The sequence below is a fragment of the Vicugna pacos genome, chromosome 3 (genome assembly GCF_048564905.1).
Source record: "Vicugna pacos chromosome 3, VicPac4, whole genome shotgun sequence".
NCBI classification, from domain to species: domain Eukaryota; kingdom Metazoa; phylum Chordata; class Mammalia; order Artiodactyla; family Camelidae; genus Vicugna; species Vicugna pacos.
In genome coordinates, this window is record NC_132989.1 from 34,958,691 (window position 1) to 34,981,259 (window position 22,569).

At 38.4% G+C, this 22,569-nt stretch overlaps 1 protein-coding gene across 1 annotated transcript in view; it reads left to right on the forward strand.

The window, feature by feature from the left end:
* Positions 1-22,569, forward strand: part of LOC116278165 (uncharacterized) — a 279,304-nt gene that overhangs the window by 150,010 nt on the left and 106,725 nt on the right. The gene's annotated exons all lie outside the window — the stretch shown is intronic.

The window sequence follows — 22,569 nt, forward strand, 5'->3', positions numbered from 1 at the left end:
ATTATCTTTTTATTTTTGATGTCGAATGTTAGTAATACATATATGTACAGTATTTTGTGTCACGTAAGACAATGTTTATGTAGGTATTGACACAATTCATTTTGTAAACTGAAGATGTAAAATTACAGTATTGATAAACACAGTACAGTCCTATAAATGTGTTTTCTCTTCCTTATGATTTTCTGAAGAACATTTTCTTTTCTCTAGCTTACTCTTTTGTTAGAATACAGCATATAATTCATATAAAATACAAAATATGTGTTAATTGACCATTTATGCTATCTGTAGGGTCAACAGAAGGCTATTAGTAGTTAAATTTTGGGGAAGTCAAAAAGTTATACATGGTTTTTCACATATGTAGGGGGTTGGCACCTTTAACCCCTGTGTTGTTCCAGGGTCAACTTTATATCCAATTCCATGGAAATCACATGATAATACCAAAAAAAAGACCCAGGGCCCAAATAGAGATTAAATTTAACAAATAACATTAAATAAATTGGCTGGGATTAACTCTTCTCTTTTTCTTTCTTTCTTTGTGGTTTTTTTTGTATCTGATAGTGGGGGGCAGGGGTAGAGGAGAATGGTCCCCTCAACACTGCCTTAAATCTTTTGGAGATCTTAACAAAGTCTTATTACCACATACTCTATTTGACCTCTACCACAGGCAGTATTTCACTTTGAGAATCTTTTCAGAACAGAGGGAGTAGAAATTAGAGATAGTTTAATTTTCCAACTCAGAAATTCCTAGTCATTTTATAGTCCTTTAAATTTTTCTTGAAATTTTAAGATGTCTTTCTTTAACTGATCTCTGCGACATTTTTTCAATTAAAAGAAGCCAATTGATATTTTCAGCATTCTACCTGAAAATCATCTTACCAAGGTTCCTGAGTATATAAAGTGGATTTTCTTTCTTCTACATCTCCTCAGGCAACTATTTTCCAGCTGTTTCACTGCTGTGTAACATGGGGTACCATTTTTTCCAATTTTCAGTAAAAATCTTCTCAACATTTTCCCCAGGCTTTGCTGGCAGCTTTCTTGCCATTTTGTATATCCTTCACTAACAGTTTCCTTTCTTTTATTTCTGCCTCTGCTCACAGATTGCTCTCTGACTATAGAGAGTTACCATTGGGTCTCTCAAATACTCTGGTATTCTGAACAAAATTCTAGCTTTCTACCTTGCCTGGCCACCCAGTGGCTGATACAGTTGCCTGTGCTTCCTTACTTTCTGACACATCCTTATAGTGAAGTCTGTCTTTTTTTTTTTTAATTGATCATATAATTTATTGCCTCAACTAGAACATCTTTGAGAGTGAAATTAGACACTATTAGTAATTATTCTCAGATAATAGGCAAAGAGGGAGGCTCTCCTGGGCAGAGCAAGATGTATCTTTGCCACACTTTTACTTAACCTGAGTATCTCTCTCTCCTATGCAAACATCATAAATAGCTGGAAAGAACATTATCAATACACTGATACACCGTTCTCCTTGAGGAAACAAAGATTCCTAATACCCATATGCACATACTTCAGAGATAGCTAAATTTTAAAAAATAATTCTAGCTCTAATTCTTTAATATCTGGTTGCAGAACTGGTTAGGGTTTCCCAAACATTTCAAGAACTCTTGTGTAATCTTGGGCCCCAACACTTTTTCAGTACTTTTGCTTTTAAGTATTTAGGCAAATCAAGTTTTCACTTTTTTTATGTATTATGTTTAATTATAAAGAAATTCAGAGATGATAATAAAATATTTATGAACAAATTAAGCACAGTGGATATTAGTAATAAGATAATGAATCATTTAATATATTAATAAATATACTCAAAATTAATTTTACCCTTTGGCCAACCTGGCTGACTTCCTACTGGAAATCTGAAAATACAAGAGTAGAAATTATACCAGGCTGAAATAAGGGAATAATTCAATCCAAACTTTTTTCTATTTTTTTTTTCCTCTAAACCAAGAGCCCTTGGTTTTGTTTTGTTAGACAAGAAAAGACAAAGAACCAAGCTCCACAGCAGCCAAGACTTGTGTAGCACAGAATGCAGTGTGTATCGAAACATACAAACCTTGGTCAGACTGGGAAGGTGGCTGAACACAGAGCTGTGGGTCCCCGGGCCCTCTGGTCAGTGGCAAGCTCTGCTGTTGCGTCATCCTCGTGCTCCTCCAAGCCTGGAGCCAGCTTTCTGCACAAAGTGCGTGGTGGCCTGGGTCACCTTATCTGGTCCAGTATTGTACACAGGGTGAGCATTCAGATGGCCTTGTGGAATATGGAAATTTCCTCTATTTAAGGCAGAAGCAGCCAGCCCAGAGTGAATTCTATTTTCGAGGTGCCTCAGTGTACATTCTAGGTGCTGAGAAGCAAGTTCATTTTTCAGAAACACTAGAAACTAAGATGGTTATTATGGACTTAACAACTTAGTGGAAATTGACCTAAAACTGCTAACTACGTGAGTTACAGGGAGTGAGTCCACATTTCAGTGTTCTGTCCTATGCCATTTGATTATAGTATAGTTTTCATGTTTGACTGTGGTGCTAGGAAATATGTTGTCTGAGTTACATAATATCAGCATTTCCTGGTTTGGGTAAATAAATGTACCAGTTGTTCTGCTGGCTACAGGAAACAATAGTATTTAACGAAGAAAAAAATCTTTTAAGAAGCTAATTCCTATACTAGGAAGTGACCTGGACACTGGGGAAAAAATGAGTACAAAAGAATTTAACTTCAGGTGCAAATTGCATTATCTGAAATATAGAGTTCATCTTTCAGCTTGGTTGAGAATTAAGTACTTGGTAGTCAAACGTTGTCTGTAAAAGCTTAATTTACATCAGGAACACTTTGAATTTCATCATTTGGTATTTCTCTAAGGTTCTTAGTTACTTAAAATGTGTGGTCAACCTGCAGCCAGTAGGAAATGGCATTAGAAGAATACTGACATGAATGTATAAATCACTTAACAGCTTGTGAAACATTTACTCCAGTTAGCGAATTGCATATAAAATCTTAAGTCTGAGTTAAATCAAGAGCTGTGGAAAATTTCAGAGAGGTAAAACGAAGGCAACTGTTTTTAAGGCAGTTTTCCCCTAAAAATGATGATATTAGACTAAATGATCTCAGTGTTGTTCTGTGTGTCTAAATTTCTAAATTATTGATTGGTAGGTTAGCACACTTTCTGAAAATACAGAATTAAAATCAAGCCGCTTCATATATTCTTTATTTTTGCAAAGTGTAAATTGGTGCTTTGTTTATGCCCCCTCCCTGGAAGTATACTATAAAAGCAGCATGTGCGTGCAAATATGCTTGGGTGTTAAGTATTTGTCATGTTATTTTTTTCCTCTAGAACTTTTTTTCTCCAGTTAACGGTGCAGAGTTGATGTGGGAGAGACTCTGGCTCTGGGCATGTCTGTTGTGTAATTTGGATGAAGTGGACGTTACAGACAGACAGGTGGGTGTGTGCTCATGTGACTGCCTCCGGGAGGGCCACTTGGGAGCCGTGTCACTGGAGGCATTTCATTTTCTTGGTTTATTCAGGAGGCAATCTTGGCTTATGTGGATTCCCTGCTAAGGTGGAACTACGTCCCTTGAGTTTACTCTGTACAAGTTACAGTGCTTTGGGCTCTGATCTTTACTGTCAGTGGGATTGCAGAGGCAGTCTTCAAGGCCTCTGAAGTCCTAAAAGGATTGGATAGGGGTTTTAACTTAAACTCAGATGTTAACATACAAATCAGAGGGCTTTTTGCTATACGATGAACATAAAGATGATTCTTTTCCAGACAGATTATTGTATATAAATCATGGAAACTACTGTGGGTCTTTAAGCTCTGAATCAAAGGGAAATCAGAGCAGGCTTCTTAGTAATTACTGACATACCCTGAATTCAGGTGCCTATATACCCTACACACTTATATGCATCCTTATGCTTGAAATAATCTCGACAGCTATGAGAGATTCTGAGAACCAACCTATCTAACATCGCACAACAGTGAGGTGTAGAGCTGCGATTTAACTCCAGGTCTCACTGACTAAAAAGATCAGATTTTTCCATTACAACACCCTTGGTCTCAGGACATCATGAAAAGGAAATTGTGAAGTCATCTAAAAAATTGTTTAACTCAAATCCTCCCTTCCCTTTGATGTAATGGAAAAATGAAAGCTTTGCCCAGAGTGTAAGAGAGCGAAATCTAGACCCAGAAATCTAACCTTCAGTTTAGTATCCTTTTATTGAGCCTGAGATGAGTGCAAAATTTTAGAATAAATTGAATTTTTCTTCACGATAATAATTTCCTAAGCTGTTGTATCCTCCACTGTTGCCTTAACACTTAGCAGGTCTGTTCCAAAAATAATAGGAAACAGAACAAAATACAACTAAAATTGTTATCATTCTCTGTGCCCTATTAAAACCCACCCTGCATTATGCATGCACCATGGATGATTTTTCCCTTGGCAAAGTGTGGAGAACATTTAAATTATAGAATCTCAGACCTCGAAAGGGTCTCAGAGAAGCCTGATACAAAACCTCCTTCCGTAGACAAAGAAGAGAGGCCCAGGGAAGTTAATCCCATGACTCAAGTCACATGGTGAGTGACGGTTTAGTTTGCCTTTTGATCTTCCCAGTCACTCTAGTGCCCTTATCATCGCATCACCTTCCTTACCTTTAACTATGTTTACTTGTCTTGATCTCTGCACAGCTAACTGTGCGCGCGCATGCACACACACACACTCAGTCTAAGGAGAAGAAAGTGATACAGAATGAAGAAAGATAAACCATAGAAAATACAGACATGCAGACCTGATTAATGTGCTGGCTATAAATCTCAGTGCAGTATGATTCTTATTGCCCTTAGTGGAGAATTTACCTGGAAAAAGCCTAGTATTAGAGATGTTCATTGAACTTGCTTCTAGCTTTTTGACTTCTCTTTTTCAGCATCCAAGGAACAGCTACCAGTATTACTTACTGAATCTCATGCTTTCATTTTTTATTTCCACCAGCTGTGGTTTAGGCATTTTCCTCTCACAATCCTTTAAGATTCTCTAGTGTTATCAAGCAATCTAAAAACATTAATTTGAAGGATACGTAAACCTAAACCTTCCACTAAGCCCTCACAGTTATATTACTCTTTATTTTTCAAATATTGTCTATCCTTCCATCTGCAGACGTCACCTACACAGAATCTCATAATGTCCTGTCTTTGGGAAGACGTGTCATCTTTTTTATTGGTACAATCTCAGCTTCTTTATCTAAGTGGAAAGGAATCATAACTTCTGTCTTACCTAGAGGAGAAGGTCTTCATAAACCTTATTAGTAAATGATACTTTATTTTATTTTATTTTTTGATCTTTTCTTCTTGAACAGTCATTGATTTAGTGTTTCAGGTGTACAGCAAAGAGATTCAGAGAGATATATATATATATATATATTCTTTTTCAGGATCTTTTTCCATTATAGATTATTACAAGATATTGAATATAATTCCCTGTGCTATACAGTAGGTCCTTGTTGTTTATCAATTTTATAGTAGTGTATATCTGTTAATTCCAAACTCCTAGTTTATCCCTCCATTTAATCATTAATTGATACTTAATTATTGCCATAAATGAACTACGTACTCCATTCATTTATGATTAAGTCTTCTCTGCATCAACAGCATTTATTCTCCTTATACGTGGACATTGTAAAAAGGAAAAATAACTCCCTAAATTTGGGGCTTAACGTAGTCTTTTATTTAAAAACATCCACGCCTCTGAACATAGGTACTCAGCCTTCTCAGCTTGAATCACAGTCTCATCCCCAAAGCCTTCTAAACCCTTGTCTGACCTGGATACTGCAAACTCTGGCATTTGCCTCTGGATTTCCCTTTCTCTCGCCTGTCATTGTCTCCAGACTCTTATTATCTGCAATACGAAATGCTGTGTGCTGATAGATATTGGCAGAACCTGGTTAAAATTCATTTCACATAGCTTGCTCTTGCTTCAAAGGAACAAAGGTTTTTTTTTTTTTTTTAATCCTAAGAACAGAAAAGCAAGTTATCTTTGTGGTGTTAAGCATGAAACTGGTGGTTCTTTGAAAAACAACATCTGATGTTTCCTCTCTTTTCAAATCAGACAACTGGGCACTTCTGTATTACGCATCCCCAGTCCCCCTGCTTTGGGATTTTGTCATGTCAGGAGCTGCTGACAGCTGACAAACTGCTGTGCGTAGAGCAGTGCTTACCCTCCCAAATTCCTGAGCCTACAAGGGAAAGAAAAGGCCTCTGTCTCAAACGGGGAGAGGATATGTGCCTAGATGCTTTGCTCCTTTTGTGCAGCAGAAGTCTGTTTCTGGGTCAGGTGGTTCTCTCCATCCCCAAGCAGAGCATCATCTGCCACTCACCCCAGACCCTTCCCAAGCCTCTGCTCATCTGCAGCCTCATATATGCTTCAAATCACTAACCACCTACACTGCCAAAGTCCCAACAAATTACTAGTCAATGCTGTACCCCAGAAGTTCAGCCTATAAATAATGATTGAAAAGGTGATATTTTATTAAAACATAAAACCCACAACGAATGTAACAGTCAAAGCATTTAAGCAATCAGTCTTTCGCACTGATTGATTGACACACGTGGGTTTAGAGTAAGCAGCCAGAATGAAGAACATACAATCAATCATCACTTAGGGTAGGATACTCAGCACAGTTTTGCTTTCTGCATTTTCTGTGCGCTGCATTAATGTGGGTCAGTGGTTATAACACCTCTAAAGTCTAGCACATAAAAAGTGTTGGCTTGCTTATCACCATCTGTCACTTAAAGAGATCTTACGTGAACTCTGCTGCTCTCAATCTTATAAATGACTTAATTTTTATAGTTAGATTCTGGACAGACCATGGAGGGAAACATTCCTGTAACATTTTGGGTTGAGTCATTATTTTTCCTTCCTACAAGAAGAAGATTCCATTCTGCCTAGGTATACTGGCACATTGAACACCTTTCAATAGAGCCAGGACTGGGCATTCTTAAAGACAGCACAGTTCAGTGTTGATCACTCTTTTTATATTTGATTCTATGCAGTGCTGCCTGTGAAATCCTCGAAGCCAAATAAACAAACAAAATAAATAACAAGATGCACTTAACGTGCTTATAGAATTATAGGGTTTTGAGAGATGGCATAGTATCCCGCTAGAAGCTATAAAAATACCCCAGCTGTTTCATGGTGTGCAGGAAATATATTGGTTTTACATTTTATAATTTCAAACTCTGTTGTCAACAGGCAACTTATGTTACTTTATATTCCACTCATCACAACCCACCATAATTCCTTGTGGCAGAGCAAAGTAAAATATATTCCTCTGTGGTGACACTACTTATTGTTTTTTGTCTCCTATAAATGATTTGTGGCCCTGCTTTGAATTTTGGTAAGAAAGTGCATTTCCAGAAGCCTTTATGAGAAACAGCACATTCTGCAGCCCAGGAGATTCAGTCTCTTAGGAAACAGGAAAAGGCTATTTGGCTCTTTCTCACAAGCCATTTATGTTTTCTCCCATTTTTTTCCTGCCGGTGTCCTTCAAGCCTCTCTTTTCAGAGAAATTCATCAAGCAGCTGTTGAATCTATTAATCCCTTGCTTTAGTGCCCATCAGCCTGCATCTTCCTCAGGTAATCATCGTAAACCCTCTATAGCATCCTCTTAAGGTCCAGGTCAGGCTATCTCTTCCATTTCCATTTTATTGTTGATTCAAAGACTATCAAGTGATAATTGTTAAGAGCAGGAGAGGAGTTGACACCATTGTCTGGGAACCTTAAAAAGATTAGGCGCTCTGCCCAAGGTTTTATACTTCATTGGTTTTGAATATCTTACCCAAACATTGGCTCTTCAAGTCATTAAAGTGGCCAGATTTTTTGAAGAGATTTGCACATCCCACACGGAAATATTGTATCTTCATGGAACTTTCCTTCAGAGTGCTCAAGTCATAACCTGTTTTGACAGGGCTGTCTTCCCAGGTCCTCCAGGTTTGTGTTGAAGGAGGGAGTTGAGGACTGAGCTGTGAGTTGTGGCTCCTGCAGAGGGAGGTGGAACCTCTGTCTGTTTCCGGGGGCTGCTTTTTTTTTTTTAGTTATAGTCATTTTACAATGTGTCAGTTTCTGGTGTACAGCACAATTCTTCAGTCATACATGAACATACATAAATTCATTTTCATATTCTTCTTCACCATGAAGCTCCAGGGGCTGCTCTTACAGTCTCCAGGAATCTGACTGTGAAAAGGACACCCTGCTTTCCCAAAACTGTTCAGTCAAGTCAGGTCCGTGAAAGCCTGTTCTACTGCTGTTTACAGCACTCAGGCTTCTGTAAAGAAATAAAACCTTATGCCAAAGAGGTAACAACAAACCACCATCCACGTTAGTGATAAAATTATAAATCACGCTTAGTTTCAATCTGAAAAACATTATTGAGTTTCCTTAAAACACTTTTATGATTAGAATTACATTTATGACTCTTTAATCAAGAATTCCAAATACATTCTAACCATTATACACCCTGCCTCCCAAAGTATTATTTTTTGAAATTTCCTTTGTGCTTTGCAGATCACTTGTATTTCACTTATTTCTAGGAATTTTCTGATAATTTATATCTCCCTATTTTTTTCAGATCTTTATTTTTGATAGTAAACACATAGATGAGGTTTTAAACAAAGCGGACAGTCTTCCCTCCTGAGGTTAAGGGGTGCTTATGTTTAGAAATATCAACAAAAGTTGCCAATTCCTCTTAAAGGGTATCCAGTCACCCAGGATTTATCTCCCAGTGCAGGGGAAGGTGAAGCAGCAGGAATGTCAAGGAAACAACAGAGAAGCTGTAAAATTTAACAGTAATGCCCATTGCTTGAAGTTAACAACATGTTCTATAGACACTGTCTTTGTAAATCTGCCCAACAAATATTTGGGCCATGTGTATTTTCCTCATTCTAAAAATAAGGAAAATGAAGTTTATTTTTACACATCAGTAAATCATGAAATCCAGTTTCAAACCCAGGTCCCTCTGCCTGCAGAGCTTGTGTGTTGCCCCCTCCCCCGTGGTCCTGCCGTCAGAAAGGGCCACCAGACTCCCCAGCCTATAATCCCCTGCAGAAGGGTTGCAGGCTTGAGAGTTTGATTTAAAGTTCAGTGAAGAAATGTCATGCTATACATGGTAGGCTTAAATCTTCAGGGTAGGGAATTATGTAGTTGCCTTCTCAAGGGAACATGCTCAAATTTATTTCATTAATCTGAAGTAAGCAACTCATGTTTTCACACAGCCTCATTTCCATTCATCCAGCTGCATGGAAGCCAGTTTCCATGGTTGGCTTCTTCATTGTTCAGGAGAGATTTCATCAACTAATCGAAAAGAACACAGCTCTGTCCTCAGCAGAGCTAAATACATACAACAGTTTCACCACCAATGCCAGACACATTATCAGTGTCCTGATCTTTGGCCTTTGATACTTTCAAGAGATGTCCCAGGGGAAATCTTTTGCTGGAATGTTAATCTGTTGCTTCTCTGACCTTCTACACATGTACCACATTATTATTACAACCCACATGCTTCTCTTTTCATGCTGTCATTTTGACAATAGAACCATCGGGCAATTCATCTTTAGACTAGATAGCTGGAACAAAGTGTGTCCCAGTAAGTGAAGTCAGATTGGCTAATGGTATTGTTTAAATGCAGTAACATTTCTCTTCTGAAATCCACCCAGATTTCGAATGATATGTCATGCCTGTGGGATGCTTGGTAACAATTAGCTACTGGAGATTCATCAAAGGGTCCCAGTGTGGGGATTTCTTCTTAACATTTTTTTCTGAACATGCTTTGGAAACATAAATTAGTCCCTGAATTGGATTGATGTGGATTTATCACTCCAGTTTCCTGTCTTTACCTTCTTTCTTCTTTCATCTGGCAGATGTTTGTTTCATCTTCACATTTACTAAAAGTGGTGCAGGGATCTGAGAGCATTTAGCAATACTGAAAAGCTGTTTCTTTTAAGATTCTGCTCAAATGTCAAATGTCACCTCCTCAGAGAGGCCTTCCTTTGACCACCCCACATAAAACAAACCTCACTCCTATCAGTCTATATCCTCTTTATCCTGCTTTATTTTTCCTTGTAACAGCTATCATCAGTTGTCACATGATACATTTATTCATTGGTTGGCTAGTTCCTGCCACTAGAATGGAGGTTCTGCAGAAACTTGGTTGGTTTGTTCTCTGCTGTCTCCGCTGGGGCCAGGACAGTGCCTGGCTCATAGCAGGGGCTCCAGAAGATTTAGATTTGTTGAGTGATAGAGCGTCTTCCACCCTCAACCATATGGGCAGGATGATGCGATAGTGGCATGTGAACTGCAAGTCTCACTGATAACCATGGGCATTTCTCTGTTACAACCATATAATGAAAACAGAGGTGAGAATATTACACACCAGTTACATCTTTCTAGCCCAAGCTTAGCAGCTAAAGCCTTTGAAAAAGATGCCATTGGAAATCTCTGGTCTGTTTTGTTTGATGGATTCTTTTGCTATGCCGACCATCATTTTCAAACATATAGAAAGTAAGCAAAGTTTATTTAAAAATATCAAAACTGCTCTAAAAAATTATCTTAATTTTTTTTCTTTCTGCTTTTCAGTATATGAGTGTGGCCTTTGGTTACAGATTGTCTGGATTCAGGTTGATAAGCCAGTTCTTTTTTACTTTCTGTGCAACTGGGAACAAGTTACATAACCTCCCTAAAACTCCCATTTTTTCATCTGCAAATTGAGAAATGAAATGGTGGCTAAAAATAAGAATAATGGCTTTTAGCTTTTGTGTACTATAACTCATACAAAGATCTAGGGACAGCACAGCCTAAGCACTCATCCAGTGAAGCCATGATTCAAGTTATTATTAAATATACAACTATTATTACTGAGTTACAAATATGTTGTATTTGTTGTAACTATGAAAATTAAGTAAAATAGGTAATACAGTGTAAGGACTGAAAGTCAGGGGAAAAAGTCCATTTGTCCCAACTTACTTAGGGCCAAATTAAGTCCTAAGAGGGCAAGGCAGGTAGACAGCTGCACAGGGACATCTCAATAACAGGGAGATTATATTTCTGAACAAAGATGAGTTTTGCCCTCTCTCTAAAAAGCAAACAGTTATAGCAAATGAGCTCCCACATTCAGACATGTGGACTTCAGAATATGGAGGAGATGGTGTTCACAGGGAGACAGAGCCGGGCAGCCCAGACTGAGCAGAGCAGGTCTCAGCACAGCTCTGAGAAAGGCTGGATGTAATGAGCTATATTTGTTATCTATGGCTGTGTCACGAATTACTCCAAGGCTTCGCAGACTAAAACAATACACATTTATTGTCTTGCAGTGTCTCTGGGTCAGGAATTTGGGCATGCTTAGTTAGGTTCTCTAACAAGGCTGGAGTCATCTTGAGGAAGGTTAGAGAAGGGTACACTCCTAGCTCACTCACATGGTTCTTGGCAAGATTCATTTCATCGTGAGTCATTGGACAAAACTTTAGTCCCTCATCAGCTATTAGCCAGAAATTTCCCTTGGATCCTTGCCATTCAGGCATCTTCATTGAGTCTCACTACATGGCAGCTTGCTTCATCAGAGTGAGAAAATGAGAGGCCAGGAGAGTATCAGCAAGAAAGAGCTTTAACAAGATGAAAATCCATATCTTTGTAATCTAATCATGGAGGTGGCACCCATTACTTCTGCTATATTCTGCTCATTAGAAGCAAGTCACTAGGCCCAGACACACTCATGGGGAGGGTATATATAAGGCATGAATACCAAGTGTGTGTATGTTTTGGGGAGGTGGGGGCATTGGAAGCTACCTACCTCAAGAGCCCCAGTTAGTGGCCAACCACAGCATCTATCTAAACTGATAAGACAAAGGAATGGTTTGTTAAATTGTGCAGTGTTAACAAGATAGCTATTTAGTGTAATACAGATTTGTATCTCTCTGATTTTGCCAAAATGAAATGAAAAGCCAGATTAAAAATGATTTAGGGTAAGTGCTTATAAACTGTTCAGTTACCTAATAAAAAGGAGCACTAAGGATCAAAGTGTAGAGGGCAATCCTAGCCCATATTAAAGCCTTAGAAAAGTGTAATAGATAAAGCTAATTTTTATGTATGAGAGATTTTGGCCAGATGTTATCCAGAGGCTTCTGGAAGAAATTAAGGATGGTGTAAGCAAGATACTGACAAGGGTTCTTACAGTTATACCAAAAAAAAAAACCAAAACACTAGCTCCCATAGATTGAAAATTCAGTAGTATTTAAATGCCTTTATGTAGTTAGTGGAGATGCTGAGCACTGAGGGAGTAGCCAGTCTCCCAGTCATTCCTTGCAAACCCCAACTCTTCCTAAAGATAGAGTTATACTGTGGGCATTGTACACCTGGAGAGACAGGTCTGACTTTGATCTCAGCTTTGCCACTCTCAAGCTGTGAGACCCTTAGAAAGCTATTTAGCCTTTATGAATTTTGATGAATCCATCTGGAATGAATGCAAAGGACACAGTGAAAAGCATAGTACATATCAGTTGGTCAATAAATGATAGATGTGAATTAGTACAGGGTTTTAGAGCATGAGTTTGTTACCAAGTCCAAGCTCATACTGCTTTCTGCAGGACAGGCCAGTAAATGGATGAGGTCTTGGGGCAAGAAATAACGACTTTACTCAGAAAGCCATCAGAAGGATAAGATGGACTAGTGTCCCAAAGAACCATCTTACCCAAATTAGAATTCAGGGTTTTTTTTTATGCAAAAGGGAGAGGAGGGGTGTGGCTGGTTGTTGTAAACTTCTTGGTGCTGGCCAGACCCCAGAGGGGATGTGCTGATCCTTTGCTTTTGCAGCTGTCCATGTAGACCTGGTGATAATGTTCCTGTAACACCTCCAACAAGACAAATGTTAGTGTTTGTTCTGCAACTTTTTATCTCTATGTGAGTGAAAAGTATTATACCTTTAAAGGTCAAACCTGAAAGCAGAGCCTTGAGAAAAGGCTATTATGTCAGGCAGCATTCCTTTACAAAGGTGTGGAGCCAACATGACTAAGCACAAGCAGCAGAGCACAGAGGTTAGGACTAAAGGATAGATCCAGTACGGAGTGATGTTTGTTCTTCTCTGTTCCAGGTTTCGGTGTCAGATAAGTTGATATATCGGAGTCAAGTTCTAGCTTTCCTACTTACTATATGTGAAATGTTAGGAAAAAGAAATGCATTGTGTTTCAGCTTCAGGTTTTTTTTTTTTGTCTTAAATGGGCATAGTATCTATTTTAGAAGGTTATTATGAGTATGAAATGAATATTGTGTGGATGTATATAGCCTTTAGCCTTGTGCCTAACATGTATTGAGTCCTTAAAAAGCTATGCTTAGCCTTCAAATAATTGAGTGAAACCAAATTAACTTGATGTAGAATTTTCATGATTTTTTTAGTAAAATATAAATGATATGGAGAGAATTCATAATAGATGATGAACTGGAGGTTAGCCGAACACCAAAAAAATTTCTGGGGGAAAAGTCAGAGAATGATCCTATATGCTTAGAGAAGCTAATAGTGGACAGTTGGGGAAGAACAGTCAAAAGCTTGGTTCACTAAAGTTAAAGGAGTTGATTATTTAATAAGAACATATCTAGGAAGTGGGCCTCTGAAGGTTAACATTACTTTTAAATACATCCCATTTTAGGATTGCCTCTCACAACAGACATGCTGAAAAGCTGGTCAGATGGATCTTGTATCACTCAGACTTGACCTGAGACATGTGGTTGCTCTGGGAAGACTAATATATTGGTACCTTTTATACCATATTTATTTATCTGTACCTCCTTTTTATCAGCAGCCAGAAGAAGCTGATTTTTTATTAACAAACTGTATGTAAATACAGTCTAACTTCACTAACTACAGAAGGGTGGACTGAGAAAAAAAAAACCCCAAAATATTTCCCACATTTTCTGTAGTTTTCTCAATTTCCTTTTGCCATTTTCTAGATGAGACGGTATTTTGGGAGGCACAGTAAGGGGTTTAACATTTAGATAGTGAAACTGAATCATTCATTCCTGGCAAGCAAAGCAGCATGCATTATTGATTTTTGATGCAGCCGACGGCAAGCTCATGTGCAGTTCACAAAAGTACTCCACACAGACAGGTTGACACCAGTGTGGGGTGAAACCAATTTATATTTTGCCAGTTTATTCTGGCGCTGTTTCACTTCTCCTTTTAGATCTGCAGCCTAGGTGAAATACCCAGCTTGTCCTTGAATTAATTTGGCTCTGAGTTCTACTCCAAAATCTTATGAGCTGTTGAAACAGGATGAAAAAAAAAATATTCCAGGTACATAAGTCTTCTAGGGAAAGCAGCTCTGAAGACAGTACTTCATAGGAAATTCATGCCATTGGATTATCAAAAAGCCCTGCAGGTTAATTGGCAGGAATCATTGGAGAAGCAGAGACTTTTATGGTAACTGCAGTAATTAGGCTGGGTTGGCTGCCCCTCCACTGAGCACTGAGATTGAATGCATTGATTTTATGGTGTTCTCTTTCTCCCAAAACTTTCATCTCGGTCAATAGGACAGTCTTCCCAAGTGGTGGAAAAACATTCCTCATTCCTCAAACCATGCATACTTAGGTTGACAATGTTTCTTCAGACCACTTAGCATTGCTGAGGTGGTTACAGGGTAAGAATGAGAGACTTGATGTGAATTTCTACGATGAAAGACTTATCAAGACAAAAATACACTAAGCTTGGAAGGAAAATGCATCAATAGATACATTTTCCTCTTATGCACTTCCAAATACTTAATGAAATTAGAATTTACTCCCCCAAGGCTTAAATCTCTCTCCTCTCTTCCTCTGAATTAATTGGCCCCTTAGTTTCAGTTTCTGGTTTATGCATGGGAGAATATTAGGTTCAAAAGATTTCATGCTAATCTGTTGCCAACAGTAGACTGTCTTCTTGAAATTAGGAAGGAAACTGGGAAGGAAATGGCAATGCTATGAAACATGTCCTCCAGTTCCCTGAACTATTATTGTTGTCCTCTGAGCAGAGATTAATCCTGAACAGTATTGTTGCTCAGGGAGTTTTTTGTTTTTTTTTTTAAAGATACTACCACTGGTTACCCAAAGAAGGTCAGGGGCACTGGAGAGTCAACTTATTTCATCCGATTTTACTCTAGCAGATCGTAACAGTGTTTTTTAATGCAGTCCTATCAGAGTCAATTTTTATATATTTATTTCTTAAAGAACCTCTCTGTCCTTCAAAAAACTATCTGAATTGGTATCATCTTGATTTGCCTTGACTCCTTAGCTCTCACCCTGGTACTCTTATCTGTGACCTGTATTGGGGAAACAATTGAGAGAGGAAGCATTACACCTTCCAGTTAACATTCTGGGTTCTTCATTGTTAACACTGTTATCAGTAGCCTCAGCAACATTTGATCTTTCTTTGTGAACTAAGCCCAGATCTTTCGAGAGTGATCCTTTTCATTCTTTTTACTTTTTGATACTGTCAAATCTGGGGCAAGATGTTTTGAATACAAAACATACAGTATCTGTTTTCCAACAAGCCTCTTCTAGGAATAAGAGAAGAGAAATTGTGTACCCAGAAACTCTGTCCTAAGAGACAATCCGCTACCAGACAGAAAACACAAATGTAGCCCTTAGGTGATCTCACGTGGCTTTGTGATTTCTCCTCCCATCTGGACAACCAACGCTCTTTTACCATTAGCACAGTCTTTCCTTGCTATCTTTGCTGGGTGATGGCTGCTGGAGGATTTGGTTTCTCAGTATGTTTGCAGCATACTTTCTTCTAGCTGTTCCCATCTCATGCACTGCTGTCAAGTCTGTGGACTACCTGGTACCCACCTCCCTCTCACACCACCATCACTCTCTCTACCCCTGCACTCTTTCTCCTCCCTGCCCCCTCACTGGTCCAGGCGCTGATCTGGGAGATACTGACATCAGCCAGAGTTGTTCATTGCGCAATACTGGGCCAGGTCCTCTCATACGAGTGTCGTAGCTGATGCTTAGGGCTCTCTAAGTTCTTTGATTTATAAGAAGATGAGTCATTCTTTCACATGACCAAGTAGATACCAAGCCCCCACCAGAGGGTTTAGCTAAGAGAGTTAGTTTAAGTATACCTGTTTGGACATGCCTTCTTTGACCCTAGGTGTTTTAGAGTGCGACACTATTCAGCTCATCCTAAATAACTTACCATGACTCATCTCCTTTTTTTCTAAACTCCATATTTTAATGCCTCCATGTGAGGAAGGGTTTCTCTTTTAGCATCATCAAATTATTATGGGAAAATCATGGTCCTTGGATCCAAATATATCTGTGGCAGATTGTATTTTCAAAAGATAGTCGTGAAAAGAACTCCCAATTCACATGCACTTCTAAAATCGTACCACTTCCCTGTAAAGAGGTGAAGTATAGCTACCCTCGCCTTCAAACTTACCCGGCTGTTACTTGTTCAGTAAGGTTAGATTATAAAAGCCAATGACAGGTCTACCTTGTTTGCTGAGACACTAATTCTTGACACCTTCATGTTCCTTGTAAGCAGTTTAACAACCCCGAGGCTTTCATGCTGTTAGGAAGTCCCGCAGCCTGTGCAGAAGGACCCCATGTATGCCTTGGGTGTACATGAGGAGAGCTCGCCCTCACCTCTTCCAGTTCCCATCAAAATGTGACTATAACCACAAGAACAGCAACCATGCCAGAACTGCGGAGGTAAATCCTTCCAGAGTTCAGAGTTCACAGAAACTGTGAGAGGTGAGGAAATGATTGTTATTTTAAGACACTAACTTTTAGAATGTTTCATTATGTGGCAGTAGCTAACTAGAACAATACCTATATTAGTCAGCTAAGGTTGCCATAACAAAATCGCACACTTTGGAAGACTTAAATAGCAGAAATTGATTTTCTCACACTTTTGAAGGCCAGAAGTCCAAGATCAAGTTTCTGGCCAATTTGTTTCCAGCTAAAGGCTCTCTTTGTGGCTTGCAGTTGGCCACCATCTTGCTGGATCCTCTCATGGCCTTTCTTCAGTGTGTGTCATAAAGAGAGAGAGTATGAGCTTTTTGATGTCTCTTCTGTAAGAACAATAATCCCATAGAATCAGGGCCCCACCCTATAACATCATTTAACCTTAATTACAACCTTGGAGATATCATCTTCAAATATAGCCACCCTGGGAGTTAGAGTTTCAAGGTATAAATCTGAGGGGCTCAGACGTTTAGTCCATAACAGTGTTTGAGTACAAATTACAATTCTATTACTGTAAAACAGGTTCAACCTGAGCAATTTTCTTAACCTCTCTGAGTCTCAATTTTCTTTTGTGTAAATATAGAAATAATAATTCTGTCTCATCAGATTCTTTTGAGAGTTAAATGAGAACAGGTATGAGACTGTTTTATTCATCTCTAGAGAGTGGGGATAACAGGCCCTAGGAGGCCTTTTCATTCAGTTATGCCCTCTGACTACTGGTCTCTAATTGTCATTCTAAGTGAAGTAAGCCCTGAGACAGCCTACCATGACCAAATCAAGTTCTTGCTTCAGTTGGAATAGCCAACAGCCAACACATTGTTAAAGAATCATCAATTTTGAAACTGACATGGGCTTAATTTCCAGAATTTATAAACAGCTCATACAACTTAATAACAACAGCAAAAAAAACCAACCCAATTCAAAAATGGGCAAAAGAGCTAAACAAGCTATTCTCCAGTGAAAACATACAAATGGCCAATAGGCACCTGAAAAAATGCTCAATATTGCTAATTATCAGAGAAATGCAAATCAGAGCTATAATGAGGTATCACCTCACACCAGCCAGAATGGCCATCATTCAAAAGTCCACAAATGATAAATGCTGGAGAAAGTATGGAGAAAAGGAAACGCTCCTACACTTTTGGTGGAAATGTAGTTTGGTGCAGCCATTATGGAAAACAGTATGTAGATTCCTCCAAAGACTAGAAATAGGCTGACCCTATGATCCAGCAATCCCATTCCTGGGCATATATCCAGAGGTAACTCTAATTCGAAAAGATACATGCACCCCAATGTTCATAGCAGCACTATATACAGTAGCCAAGACATGGAAACCTAAATATCCATTGACAGATGACTGGATAAAGAAGTTGTGGTATATTTATACAATGGCATACTACCTAGCCATAAAAAAATAGTAAAATAATGCCATTTGCAGCAACATGGATGGACCTGGAGAATGTCATTCTAAGTGAAGTAAGCCAGAAAGAGAAAGAAAAGTACCATATGATATCAATTATATGTGGAATCTAAAAAAAAAAAAAAGACACAAATGAACTTATTTACAAAAGAGAAACAGATTCACAGATGTGTAAAACAAATTTATGGTTACCAGAGAGGGGAAGGAGGTAGAAGGGATAAATTGGGAGTTCAATATTTGCAAATACTAACTATAATACATAAAATAGATAAATAACAAATTTATACCCCATATAGCATAGGGAACTATATTCAATATCTTACAGTAACCTGTACTTAAAAAGAATATGAAAAGAAATATATGTATGACTGAAACATTATACTGTACACCAGAAACTGACACAACATTGTAAACTGACTATACTTCAGTTTAGAGAAAGAAGCATCAATTTATTCAAAACATGAATAATTCCTACTAGGAGCTTGGTGCTGAAAGGAAAAATTGATAAACCATGATTGTGCCCTCAAAGAACTCACCTTTTGATGGGCTAGGCAGCCTAGGAACAAATATTCATATTGCAGTTTGACAAGTGCTTACTGAAAAGTGATAACCATGGAAGAACTTGGTGACTAGCATCACTATCTCATTAAATCTTCACCGGAAGAGTCAAGAAAGGAAAGCTTGGAGAGATTAAGCGACCTCTTTACCTCAAATCACATCTCTTGCAGGTGGCCAAAACAGAACCTGATTCCACATGATGTTACCTCATTCCCAGTGTCTTTATGTTACATGCTGAAGGAAAAAACCTGCCAACCAAGAATACTTTACCTGGCAAAGCAGTCCTTCAGGAAAGGAGAGATAAAGCCTTTCCCAAACAAACAAAAGCTGAGGGAGTTCATCACTACCAGACCTGCCTGACAAGAAATGTTGAAAGGAGTTGCTCCAGCTGAAATAAAAGGATGCTAATTAGTAACATGGAAATATATGAAAATATAAAATGCACTGGTAAAGGTTAAGTGTATAGTCAGACATGAAGAGCATTACTGTAATATAGTGGTAGCTTAACCACTTGCCTCTAGTATAAAAGTAAAAGACAAAAGTATTAAAAATAACTACAGCTATAGTAATTTGTTAATGGATACACAGTATAAAAAGATACATATTGTGACACCAAAAACATAAAATGTTTGGTGGAGGGAGGAAAAAAGTAGTTTTTGTGCATGATTGAAGTTACCTGCTTAAAACAGACTTTTCTAACTACAAGATGTTTTATGTAAGGCTCATGGTAACCACAAAGTGAAAACCTACAGTAGAACACAGAAGATAGGAATGAAATACCAAAGAATAAATGTAACTAAGGAAGTGAAAGACTTATACCCTGAAATTGGACCCTATCTTACACCACTCACAAAAATTAACTCAAAATGGATTAAAGACCTAAATGTAAGGCCTGAAACCATAGACATCCTAGAAGAAAACAAGGAAAAACCTCTTTTGCATTGGTGTTGGTAATGGATATGGCACCAAAAGTACTGGCAACAAAAGCAATAGTAAACAAGCGGGACGACATCAACCTAAAAAATGTTTGTACAGCGAAGGAAACAGCAAAATGGAAGAGCAGCCAATGTAATGGGAGAAAATATTTGCAAACTGTATATCTGATAAGGGGTTAATATGCAAAACATATGAGGAACTTAGACAACTCAAGACAAAACAAAACAAAAAACAAATGCACAAAAAATCCCAGCACATAATCTTATAAAAAATGAGCCAAGGAACTGAATAGACATTTTTCCAAAGAAGACATACAAATGGTCAACAGTTACATGAACATCACTAATCATTAGGAGAATGCAAATCAAAACCGTGGTGAGATATCACCTCACACCTATAGGGATGACTTTTATCAGAAAGACTCACTGGGCAGAATGTGTTGAAAAGGGAGCCCTTGTACACTCAGAGTATCAATTGGTACAGCTATTAAAGGAAAACAATATAAAGGTTCCCTATAACATTAAAAACAGTACTGCCATATGATACAGTAATCTCACTTCTGGGTGTTTATCTAAAAGAAATGAAATCAGTATCTCAAGGAGATATCTGTACTCTCATGTTTATGGTAGTGCTAGTCACAGTAGCCAAGATATGGAAACCACTTCAGTGGTTACTATTGAATGAATGGATAACAAAAATGTGGAAACTCTCATTCATATTGGTGGGAATACAAAATAGTACAGTCACTCTGGAAGACAGTTTGACGGTTTCTTACAAAACTAAACATACCATACATTTCCACATTCATGCTCCTTGGTATTTACGCAAATGAATTGAAAACTTTCATCCACAAAAAAACCTTGTATTCAAATGTTTATAGTTGCTTTATTTCAAATTGCCAAGACTTGGAAACAATCAAGATATTCTTCAGTTGGTCAAAAGATAAACCATGGATACATCTATACAATGGAATATTATTCAGCTCTAAAAAGAAATGCACTATCAAGCCATGGGAAAAGCTTAAATGCGTATTGCTAAGTAAAAGAAGTCAATTTGAGAAAGTTATGAACTGTATGCTTCCAACTGTGTTGCCATTCTGGAAAGGACGGAAGTATGGAACCAGTGAAAAAAACTGGTGGTTGCCAAGGTTGAAGAGAGGAAAGGATGAATACGCAGAGCATGGAAGATTTTTAGGGCGATGGAACTGTTCTATATGATACTATAAATGGTGGATACCTGCCATTTTACATTGTCAGAACCCATAGAATGCACAGCACCAAGCGTGAACCCTAATATAAAGTATGGACTTTAGGGGATAATGATATGTCAACGTAGGTTCATCATCTGTAACAAATCTACCACTCTGGTAGGGGATGTTTGATGGTGGGGGGGGGAGGTGGTGGTGGTTGTCAGAGGGAGTGGGAGAGAAAAGTCTACTTTTACTCAACTTTGACATGAGCCTAAAACTGAAAAATAGTCTGTGTACTAAAAAGCAGCAGCAGCAACAACCCTGGCACCACTCCTAATAGCCTTGTTCTTTCCTGTGGCTGACTTCGTGGAAACAAGGTGTATGGCTATCACAGTCTGTCACATGAAAGCAAAAGAAGAAAGCATTGTTTCATGAACACGCAGGGTATTTTCCTTTCCTTTTCCCAAAGAGTACAGTCTAAGTTGTCAGCTTTTTCAGGAGGTTTACACTACTCTTTTCTCTAAACTAGGTATTCAAAACACACTCCCTGATAAAGTCCTTTAATACCGAGCCCTAGGTTCTAGCTGCTATTCTGTTAGGTAGAAGTGGTCATGGTGAAGTGAAGCAAGGAAGAGTAAAGACAGACCCATGATTGAATGGGGTTGCCGACAGATTGCCAGTTTATCCACACCATTCACTTCAGAATGAGCTGAGAACCACCAGGCTTTCAGTTATGATGACACCATTTACTTGAAACACTAGGAACTTGAACCTGTTTTATGGGAGAGTATTCCAGCTAAAACTCTTTGTTCTTAAACACATTTGTTGGGGTGGAGGTGGGAGGAAATGCCAGGAGAAAGTGAGTTTTTAAATATGGAAGATTATATGGGAGCATATAAAAATACATCCTTGTGTATCATTAATATGCATTTGGAAAATCTGAATGACCAGATGTATTTTTATGGCTTCCATGTCCCTATGCCATTCCTTTTTTTTGTTTGTTTTTTTAAATCTAAAGCATTTGAGAAAAATTACATCAAAAGGGAAAAGTCTGTTTCCTGTAGAGATTAATGTTACATGTTAAAATCCATACCCTGTCAGTTTACTGGGAGTGCTTACGTGCAGAATTAGTCCTATCCTAGGAAATAATCATAAATTTTTAGACTTTCTCTCATCTGGACAGCAAAATTTTATAGGGAGGTTTGCAAGCAGAACTGTGTTCAGTCCCATGCTTACAGAGTTTTCTGTTCTGATATATACATATATTTCCATCCATCCATTTGTCATGGGGTATGTGACATCACTTTGGACTTTGCTGAGATCTTCAGGGCATCTCCATAAGATCTTTAGGTACTGTGGAAATTCTTTAAATTTTCAAAACGAATGGCTCCTTAGGCTATAATCTGCATTAGTTCTGAGACAGAATATAAAATGGATTATCCTCAGATGTAAACTCTACCTCTCATGGTTTGGGAACCATACTGAATGTGAATTAAATATTAAATAGTGTGATGGGAACATTGTTTAAGATAAACTGGATCTTCACGAGCAGCCTCAAGGCTGAGCCTTTGCTCTATGCAGATTTTCTCTCAGGTCAGCCCTGAAGGTCTACAGGGACAGGAAGCTGGTCCATTGGTGCTGGACCATGGAAAAGCCAGTCTGGCTCCCCCATCCCTCCCTTCTCTTCCTTAACACTATATGCTGAGATTA